We start from the raw sequence: 11,405 nt of genomic DNA, 5'->3' as shown, positions 1-11,405 counted from the left end.
CAGGGGCTGAGCGTGAGATAGTGCTTATGCTAAGCAAGGCCTAGCATCAAGAACAATGCACTAAAACTCCCAGAATGCTTCAAGGAGGTTGAGAAGTCAGCGATTGACATTCTGGTGATCACCATCTGACCCTTGAATAGAAATGCTGACAATGATAAAAACTGCAAGCAAGCAGCTTATATTGTTAAAACAGGAAACTGCATGGTTAAACCGCAATGACGAATGATAACCGCATATTATGCAAGCAGAGTCTGGAAAATGATATATTTAAGGTCATTAAGAATTAGCATAAGAAGCATAAAAATTATAATAAAGAGCGTATCACTTGATATTATAATATAGATGAGTTAATTAAGTAACCAATAGAAGTAAGAATTAGAAATGCATATGTGTATGTGTTATCGTATATAAGTAATAGTAAAGTTATGTTAAATGCCTCACTCTTAGAGTGGGGACAGTTTTGTATCTTTTCTCTAAAAAAAGATAAGGGACTCCTTTTAAATGAGCTGTTGACCAGTTCTGAGACTACTGAATCAGGCAGCCGCACCTAGCCTTCGGGTTAGAAAGCAAGGGCTTGATTTGGGAACCTCGTGAACCAACAGACCCCCTTAGTTTATGACTTTGTGAAACAATAAAAGTTTTAAGTAGAACATCCAGGTCTCAACCTGTGCTTAATTCAGGCCTTATACAATTCGGCAGGAACTCACACAGTCGTCACAGCTTCCAGTAGTATAAATGCTTTGGTCCAATCCTCAGCTGTTTATAGGCATAGCTCCGTTAAGATCTGGCTCCATAATATAATTTCTAACTACTGACATTCATGAGGATATTGGCTGCTAAAATCATGCTGGAAGGGAAATGTGTGGGCAGGAAGTGAAGCGAGATGGTAATCCAGTGATTTCAAAGTGTGGGTGTCATATCATTACGTTGCTTTTTAAAATATTTCAATGTTATCTTAGGGCTAGATTCTGCTTGGCAGGGACTACTTAATGATGGTGAGGGGGAGATGGAGTGCTAACTATTTATGGTGTATGTGTGGCTCCTCACAGGCCTCTTTTTATCTTTATACCACCTCTATGAGGCAAGGAGTTGTGGTTATCCCCATTTTACAGAGTGGGGACTGAGGAACTAATGCTAGGAACAGACATTGCATTTACTCCTGTGTAAGTCATGCCTGTGTTTGTCCCTGAACAAAATATCCTGGGATTGCCACCACCCTTCTAATCAGGGTTAAGTGAGTGATTGAATATACTGCTGGTTTTCTATCACCAGTTCAACATCCTCCTTCAACCACCTACCTGTCTCACACCTATTGTCTCCCATTCCCTCTGATCCCCACTACTGTGCATTTGCATTTTCACAGGCCTACATTTTGCATATTAGCTTCTTTTTCACCATGGAGAACACACAACACCAGCAGACTCTCCCTATGCCTGAAGAAGGGTGTTTGTGCGTGAAAGCTTGCAAAGAACAATTTTTCCAACTAAGTAGTTGGTCTAATAAAATATATCACATTTACCCCAAAAACCTTGTCTCTTGCTTTTCTACCATTGACTCAGTGCTGCAATCCTGGGATAACTCTACAGACATAGTTTGCAATATCCCAGGATAAATTACTATTATTCGTCCTGTTCAGGAAACTTTTTTAGAATTTATCCCAAGACAATGACATGGACATCTGTATGGATGCACTTTGTCTTAGGGTAAAATAGTTTATCCCAGCTTAAATTTGACATATGTTTGCAGCCTAAATGCATCTTTGGATCTGGACCACAGCGACTAAATGATTTTCCCAAGGTCATTGAATAAGTCTGGAACAGGGAAATGCATATGGGTCTCCAAAGTCTCAGGTTCATGATCTAATACCGGTGCCTTACTATAGCCTACTTGATGCTATGGGTGTGTTGTACCCTGGAGAAGATATGCAGCAGTGTGGATGCTCTTCCTATGCACTAGGAAACTCAGTGAGACTGACTGCAGTGCTCCTTCCGTGGCTGTATAGCTTTACTCTGTCCCTAGGGTAAGGCTGGGCTTAAATCCAATATAAGCCTCAATAGTTTAAATGTTTCTTTACATTTATACGTCCATCTGCTTTAACTTTTCCCATCAAAATCCAAGAAGCTATTAGGGTCTCACCCCCCAAGCATTTTCTGTTCCTCCACAGAGGAGCTAGACTTGCTCAGTGAACGACGTGGGGAAAATATCTGATTACATTATCTTTTTAACAATGGAATTTATTTTCTTAAATTGCACTCCAGAGTTGTAGCCTCTTTTGAATGTGGAATTAGGAAAAATTTGTCATGTTAACAGCATAAAGTGATTCAAAAGGCTTCTAAGCACTTGGACAAACAATGACATAGTTTAAAAAGGGGTACTGAGACTTCCTGCTTGTGTGCGCACACACATGCGGACCTGGGGTAACTGTTTTATCGATCCATGCTGTACTGCAGTAAGGGAAATCAGATTGTGGCATTTTAACCCTGTTTCATTTAAGGTGTAAGCACATTTAATTTCTGTTTAGTAGAGATAGAAGTAGGTAGATGAAACAGTTCTAGTAGCTTCAGCAGAACTGTAGGAAATCCCTAAGTCCCCACTTAATATGGAATAATTTTCCTCCGTCCATATCCTGAGACTTTTCTGGTCTTGGGAATCTAGCTAAGGTTTAAATACCAACATTTCTTTAAGTTTAGTTAAACCAAAGTGTCAGAAATTCCAAACACTCTCAAATAACAGTCTTTTGTAGTTTAAGACAGTTATAGGTTAACTATAGGCCACATTTATCTGTCCAGAAGTGGTAATTTAGCCATGGTACAATACAAAACACTGGAGAAACTTGATTAATATTTGTGGTTTCTGCACTGCAAGTAGAGCAGCCAAGACTACAACATCTACTTGCATTTGTTCCTGTTGTTGTTATGGGCTTAAAAGCAAGAAGATAGGTGATTAGGTTGCATAGCATAAATGAGAGCCAGAATCTGTCCTGTTACCTTTGGGACTGGAATTTGGATCATTTACTATCTATTTATCTACTTAGCTAGTTACCTACCTAACCAACGTTTCAAGGAGAGAGTTCCATTTTGGGTAACCAAACATTTTATAATACATATTTTGAACATTTCTGATAATGGGAGGGTTGTAGCCTTCCTCTAAATAAATTGATATGATAAGACAACCATCCCTAAATTAAATGCAAACCCATGGAATGTAATCTATGAACAAAGGCATCCAAAATATGGCAGATTCACTTGACAGTGAGACCCAAAGTTACATATGCCATCCATGAATATATATCAAACAGCCCAAATGACACTTTGCATCCTGCTAAAAGTCCTATAGTTAGAGGCCATCATCATAGTAAGTCCAATGGGCAAGAAGTATGCAGGTAGCTTAATATTCTTCTTGTAGAATATATTATCAGTAATGCCTAATAACAAGAAATGTTACATATAAACATGACATCTGTGAAACATGCAGAAATCTGCGTTAAAAACTAGCAAAATACTCAAGTCAGGGGGTCACTGTGTGTGTACAGAAGGTTATGGACAGTTATATGTATATATTGGGTGTGACACTATCATCTTACATCTTTAAAAACATGATTTAATGTCTCATTTAATTTGTTGTTTTGATGTACATTTTAAATGTTGATTCTTAAAAACTAATAATTAGAGTACTAACATGTACTCTAACATTAGTTGTACATTACTGGCCCAGTTCTGTAGATTTTACTTCTAATTTAGATGATATAACATCTCACTAAAGACAATAGACATATTTTCTGAAGGACTGCAGGACTGGGCAGGATAGAATCTATATTATATTTATTTTGAAAGAGAGAGAGAGAGAGAGAGAATTTCTTTATTAATGAAATGAGGAAATGCTGGAATTTTCCTGTTGTTTCACTTTTCAGCTATACCCTATCCTAAACACTCTCTTTCTCTCTGTCTCTGTCCCAAAATTACATTAAAAAAATAAATTTCATTTTAAAATGGATGTAGATTTGGATTCTCAGTTAAAAAAAGTACCAGACATGAGAATTCTAATTTCTTCAAAGCCTTCAAAGAAAAAAAACAGCTATTTGGGGGGAATTCTCAGATTAAATCTTAGGAAACTGTATTAATATCAGAAGCAAAGGGGATATTTACTTATCCATGAAAACCAGTATGGGACACCTCTCACTCAATTCCCCCTTTCTATAAAAGAAGAATTATACTGCTGCTCTTCTTTATTATGTATAAGTGCATGTCTCATTGGAGCCAACATACTACAGCCCATATACATATGCATACAAACAGAAATAATAATACTGTACTAACAAATAGTGACATAAATGCTTCAACAGACAAGCATATAAATGGAAAGCTGCAGTGACTTACAGGTCCAAGATTTAAGGAAATGATCTTCATTTTACTATAGAACTAGTCATGGCATTTGTATTTTCTCTGACATAGTCTTCTTCTACAGTGGAACAGCAGAAGCTCATCCTAGCATTTGAATAAATTATCCTCTAGGTTCAGAGCCAATAGATGTTAATGAATGTTATATATTCATGTAAATTGCTGCCTCTGGGTCTGATACTGCAACACACTGCTGAAGTCAATTGTACTACTCCCTTAAGTATGTGTTTCTCAATGTAAGTAACAGTTGCAAAGTCAGGCTCCACAAGAGCTAAGTGATCATCAAATAACAAACCAGGAACTTAAAAGTTCTTAAAAATAGATTTTAATATCTCAAATAGTTTTGCAGTACATTGCAAGAAGCTGATTCCACAATGATTTTCAAAGCTAGGATGAGTCAACAAAAAACCCTAAAATAACCACCAGTATTTTATAACTGTCAAAACTGCTTATGTTAACAAAAGAAACTAACCCTTTCAATTTTGAGCTGGACTTCCAATACAAAACAGTGAAGGATTTATAAGGTTAATCAACTGTTGGCTGAAATAGAAAAGTCCTTACTTTTACTATGCAGTGTATGGTATAATGCTGTTACATAATATGCCATTTACACATTGACACTGTATTAACTTTTTAATATACCACAAAATCTGAGTTCTCATCTGATTACTCTGAAAGCACATAAAATCTGTCTTTATCTAATTTGATCTTTCCTTCCATATATGATCCTGTCACTGACAAGTGATGAACAAAGACCAGCCATCTGTTCCTTAACTTCATTATTTAGAGTAAATATGTTAAATGAATTAGAGTAGGTCCTATAAAAAATGCAAGGCTTGTTTTGCAATTGTTGCTTCTTTGTTTGAAAAGCTTTACCTTAATGGACTCAATTTTCCAGTGCGTGAGGAAGCAACTTAATTCCTGAGTTCCTGCAGTACTGAATCTGAGGGGAGCCTGGGCAGGAGTGAGTCACCCCTAGCCCTCCCACATGCAGCATAAATGACAATTTCCCGTTGGGAAGCCAGAACCCTTGACTGCCCCTGTTTGTTTTCCTCAACCCACATCCTGGCGCCTCAGGTTTAATCTGCCTGATGAAAACAGGCAGCAATTTGCTGAGGAGCAGCAGCTACCTACTGGTCTTTGGCAAGTGCCCCATCTCTCTGTGCCTGGCTGGGGTCCTTCTCCCTTTTTCCCAGTCATCTTCTCCCTCCCTCCTTTTGTTGTGCAATGACCCCATTCATCCCAACTTTCCTTTCAAAGTTGTGGCCCTTCCCCTGTTCTCCAGGATCCTGGAGGTTATTATTTATTGTTATTGTCAATCCCCACGTCCCCCTCCTGGGGATGTGCCAGAGCATCCGAGGGCAGGGACAGAAAGGCAGCGCTGGGGGAGGCAGAGGCGGGCAGGGAGGAGGTGCAGATGGACTGCAGATGGGAGCTGTCCACGCACGGGAGTGCTGAAACGCCGCAGCCGCGGCACTGCAACAAGGAGAAATAAAAGGGGAGAGAGGAGCTGCTGCAAGAAGAGGGTGGGGGGAAAAGAGGAGATCCAAATACCTTCACAGAGGCAGGCAGCCTTGCCTAGGGGTATTTTTCCTGCAGGCGTCCTCGCAAGATCCCCATCTTCCAGGTTCAGCCTCAGATCTCTCTAGAAAACTGTGAATGAGAGCTCCAGCTGCACGGGGCTATGAATTTTTGGTAGGAGGCGTGTGCACCAAAGCCTCTGTCCTTCCCCGATAGCTGGCGTTCCCCTGGGTCCTAACTGCCTCCCTTCAAACTTGGTCCTCCAGCAGGCGGATTCAAGATGAGGACGTAGGATGCGATTCTGTGACAGATGCTTTCTAAAGGAGCTGTGATTGTCTCACTTACGGCAGGCTAGGAACGTATGGCAATAGCATACTGCTTCCATGTAAGAGCTTCTGTGCTGTCAAACTCAGCACTGAGATCCTGAAAGGTGGATTTATTTAATTTAATTTTTATTTTTATTTTTGGTGACTCAAATAAGCAGCATGAGCTACACTGGGCTGATTCAGGGAAAGAAGGGAAGGGGAATCCATTTCCTTTTATTTTCCTGACTGCACCTTTCCTGGTAAGTGCAAAGCTCTTGAAAGCTCTGGTTCCTTGCTCTGCAGAACCATGGCTGTGATTCTGTCCAGGAAATTTAGGTCTGTCACAGAGAAAGCAATCCTCAGTCCTTGCCCCCAGATACTCTACTATCACTGGGTTAATGCATGGACAGTTTATAGGTCCACTGGTTAACATTATACAGAACTAAATTCCCTTTCTCCTAAACATTTCTCTTTCAGTATGGTGCCTTATAAGGCCTTGCCTATATGAGAAACAAGTTTGCATGTATTCTGTTGGTACAGTGTAACTAACAAATAATTTTGACAGAGTTCATTCACAGGTCCTTGTGCTGAAAATTTTAGCAGCAAAAAGCAGGTTGCACTGTCCTTGATAAACAGTCTTTGATAGACAAATGTGCCCCACCATGTGGGAAATTGTTGCTATGTATTGTGGGGCAACCACTATATGCTGTGGGATGCTTACAGATTTTTTTAAGAATCACAGGGAATAGGGGTCAGATGTTTCTTATTGTTTCTGTTCTATCTGATAATCAGCAGCTCTCCAATGGCAGTCATAAACTTCACACTGAAAACATGCATACCACAAGGAATGCATCTCTCTTCTCCATTGTCAGTTTAAAGCTTCTGATGAAGTAAACTGTTGCTTACAAAAGCATATATATGCATCTATGATTTAATTAGTCTATAAGGTACAAATCTACTCTACCTTCTGCCTAACTTCAAACTAACATGGCAACTACCTCTCTGCTTAAGAATAAAGCCACAATTCTCTTCTGTTGGTGTGGAAGCAGAACTGAGACAAACTCAGCTGGCTATGGTTTCTGAAGGCTATGTTGTACAGCTCTTTGTGGAAAAAAAAATCTTTGTGGCCTCACAGCTTAGGGTCCATTCAACAAACGTTGAATGGTAGGACTGAATTTTGATGCAAACTGGAGACAACTGCAAATTTTCAGATGCAGAAGGGTATGTTCATGGAACCGTGTGTTAAATTCTCTTCTCTCTTGCAGTGCAAAAACTTCCACTAAAGAGGTAAATAGTGCTGACTGTGCACAAGTTGCAGTTGTTCTCATGTTATAAGGCCAGATTTCTAGCCGTACTGGACTTTCTGACAAACTGAAATTAAGGACTGAAAGTCAACCCCCACATCACCCTTTCTCCAAGTTCCCCAGCTAAGACCCAGTCTTCCTCTCTTATTTGAGTCACCAAAACTCCTTGTCCTTGTCTCCTTGCCTAGTCAGTCATAGTGTCCATGGGTGACTGCTGCCTTAACTTGAGTCCGGCGGGGTGGGCACATGCTCTTGTCCTCCTCTTTGTAATTTCAGATTACCCCCACCTTTCCCCAGTCACAATCTTCTCTCTTTTCTCCTGTCTCCTTGAACAACCAGTCTGTATCGTCTTGTGCCAGTTCCCCAGACTGCGATCTCTTCTCTTCCTTTCAGTCACTGTTTCCTTCTGATGTCCGTGACCACATATTTTTGCTCAGTTAGTGTATCCTCCCTTGTCTCTGATTTCAGTGTGTCACTGCCATTTAGCTCCCCATTCTTTAACCTCTGGCTTATTGTCTTTGCTTCTTTACCCAACCAGCCCCAGTCCCCATCCACAGCTTCTAGTTTCCTCCATCAGCAATGAGCATGAAGACTAATGTAGAATTAGTCTTCAAAAATTTAGCTGCCAAATTCTTACTTTTCCCTACTGGGAATGTATAAACTATGCTTTCTCAAAAATTCATAACTTGACCAAATTTGGACAGTTTTTCCTGTGGATGACAAGAAGTATATTGCTAATACCAATAAGTCCATCCCAAAGTCTGAAGTCCCTTTGCTTCAAAGAATAAAGGATCTAGGGCTTGTCAATAAAATAATGGTGAGGAAGTTTGCTATGCACATTTTCAGAAATGGCTGAACCATCTTTGGTGTATCTTAAAAAATAAACCAGTCTTGAGGCAGACCCTCACCGTGAAATATTTCATCTCGAATGATTAGTACTTACTAGTTGAAAACTGAAAACAGTGTCTTATAATGAGAAATGTTGGATAATTAGAAGTATGGGCAGTGTCACCAGTCTTGCCTAAAATTCAGAAATTATTTTGATTGACATGAAAGTGACAGCTTTTGCTGCACTAGCCAAGGAAGAGAGAAGGACTCAGGTGATGGGGGGGAGGGAAGGAACTGCCCCCTACTTTAACCTTAAAATGCTCTCCAGGTTTAAAACTGGGACAGCAAGTCTTTTGTAACCTCTGACCCAGCCTCATGTGGCAGAAGACATAAATCAGCTTCTTCCAATGACAGGGCAGGCGGCTCCACAGCAAAGCACCTTCACAGTCCTCTGAACCAGTGGTATCAGCAGATATTTAAATTCTTTAAAGAGATCAGTTTTGAATTTTCATTGTTTTATTTTTATCATCCTACTGCAAGCTTCCAGTTCTTGTGCATATGATAAAGATTAATATACTAGTTGCAGTAACTTGGCAGTACTCTTTGGTAATTGTTAATAATATTAAAACAGTGCACATGACTCTATAGATCAGCTCTACTATTGGTCGACCTATTGTGTTGGCTCTTAAGTGGTCTCAAGATTTTGCTGCTGTTTGCTATTTTTTTTGTCCTCAGGCCCTTTAAAGTCACCCCTGCTAGATGACCAATAGACTGCAAACTCCACTTGTGATCTGAGATCCAACCCTGATTCTTCCCATTTTGTGCATTACCACCGGTAATTAAGATTTTCCAGACCAAATTATGTCCTCAGTGACACCTCTGCAGTACAGTGGCCTTCAGTGGATGGTTTTGTTCGTAAGTGTTTGGAGCTTACTGAACTATTCTGTTGATGGTGTTCAAGGTGGAATACAATCCTGTTCTCAGGCTCATTTATTGTGCTGTCTCTGAAGGGTAATGGAGCAAAAAGCAGCAAAAATGTAACATTTGTCACTGAAGCCTGTAGAGCTGACTGAATATACACAAGCAGATTGATTTAGCAGGAAGGTGCACGTTTTACACAGTCACTTCTCACAGCAAATGAATGTATTGATACTCAGCTTACTATAATCTGGCAATTGCTATTTTCTGAGACATCTCTTCTGTGTTTCAATAGAAAAACCTGTGAGGCAAGAAAGAACTTTGACTATAAGATATATTTTCACTACTAGTAGAAATGCTATTCCAGGGCATAGGGATGTGAACTAGATTCACTTAAGGCTGTAAGAGGGCAAGATCTGGCTGCACATTTTGAAGGAAAGAAAAAAAATAAGTCCAGCAGAAACTGGTTACCATTTTGTTAAAGCCAAAATATTTATTTTCATATAAATAGCATTAGCTATTAAACTTCTTGCCAATCTATATTTATGTAATAGGCAACCATCAGTGTATGTCTCAATTTAAATTTCATATGAAGCAGTCAATTACACCCTGATTCCATTAACATTATTTGCAAAGCTCTCAAAGCCAGATGTTTAAGATGCCTAATGCTTACCAGTTCTGCTGGCAGTTAGATGCTAAATTACCTTTCAAAATCTGTCCTTCACTGACTTCCAGCAGAATTGTATCTGTAAAGTGTTTCTCCATAGCTTATGTAGCCATGCCTGTATTTTCTGTGCTGTTCACTTTAATTCACTGCTATGCAGAGGATCAACATAAAATCTCAATAGGTTTATAAAAATTATCAAACAATTCAGAGTTTAAGGAGTTAAATATTGCAAAAAAAGCTCACTCTTTTTCTGTATTGGTTAGAAGCAGCTAGGGATTTTCTGATGAAACTCTTTTTTTGGCAGAAAATGTTGAATCGTCAGAATTGATTTTTTTTTCATAGAAAAGTACCTAGTAGTGTTGACCCGAGTGACATTTGTGATGGAAAGAACAGGGAAGGCCCTCCCTCTCCCCCACCCCCACTCAACAGTGACCAACAGACCAGCGGTAAGGGCACTCATTTGGAACGTGGGGAGCACAGACGCGGACTACGGCCAAAAGCCTTATTTTCCTATATTTGTAGGTGAATGCTATAACTGCAGCTAGACAACAGGGGTTGTGGATGGATATTGATTTGTAGTCCAACAAATGCCTCAGCACTTTATAGTGCTATAAAACCAGAGGGGCACATTCACAGCCCTGCTGGTTGGAGAGCTACAAAGCTACCTCAAAAACTAGGGGATAAGTGGGTGTTCCTTTGCTTTCCCACAGGTTGCTCCATCAGCAGCCTGCCAGTGAGCCTGCCAGTGCCGAAAGGATGGCAAGGAGAGCTTCTGCTCCTCCACGACAGGGAACACTATCTACCTAAGAGCTGGCTACCCTCTCCAGGAGGGCAGAAAGGAGAGCCAGTGCTACCTGGTGCCCTGGTAGTGGTAGCAGCTGTCTCTGCTCCGGTGACCGGTGTACCAGCTATCCTTAGGACCCTAGTACCAGCAGTGTCAGGCTTCTCCCCTGTGGCAGCAGTCAGGATACCAGCTATCTTTGAGGCCCCAGCAGCAGCAGTGGCAGCTATATAAACCATAATACTGCAGAGTAGTTCTAGTTTCAAACAGGAACATTTTGTTAGTGCTGTTGTCATTTTTGTAAGATGAGTGCCATTTTTGTAATACTACAGAGAATGTACACATCTGTACCCTTTGAAAAACCTGGGTTCTGAGACCCCAAGATTGAAGTCCCTGCTCTACAGTTACTTATAGAAAATAGAACACCTCCAACAGGACCCCTGAAGAGACTGGCACTTAGCATACTCACCTGAAATGCAAGAGAATGATATTCAAGTCTGGCCAGAATGAGGCAGATTTCTTTAATTTCTCATATATTTGGGCAGGGATTTAATTGCTCTGGTTTTTCAGAAATAACTGTGAAAAATCTCCAGTTCACCTGCATAATGAAAAGGAATAGTGGGAAAACTTGATTCTTACAGTGAACAGAAGGTGAAGACACTCAACACCTTCCAGGGTCAGAAA

The 11,405-nt window shown here is 40.2% G+C and overlaps 1 protein-coding gene across 1 annotated transcript in view; it reads right to left on the bottom strand.

Moving 5' to 3' along the window:
• The window catches only part of CLVS1 (clavesin 1), a 168,119-nt gene extending 162,025 nt beyond the window's left edge, over positions 1–6,094 (bottom strand). Inside the window, exon 1 of the mRNA XM_019548521.1 lies at positions 5,952–6,094. The gene's annotated coding sequence lies outside the window, so the exon portion shown is untranslated. The remainder of the gene's footprint in view (positions 1–5,951) is intronic.
• Positions 6,095–11,405: the final 5,311 nt, after the last annotated feature.

Source organism: Crocodylus porosus, unplaced genomic scaffold (genome assembly GCF_001723895.1).
Source record: "Crocodylus porosus isolate Cpor-Errol unplaced genomic scaffold, CroPor_comp1, whole genome shotgun sequence".
NCBI lineage: Eukaryota > Metazoa > Chordata > Crocodylia > Crocodylidae > Crocodylus > Crocodylus porosus.
The sequence above is the reverse complement of the archived record's forward strand: the minus strand, read 5'-3'. Positions and strand labels throughout refer to the sequence as shown.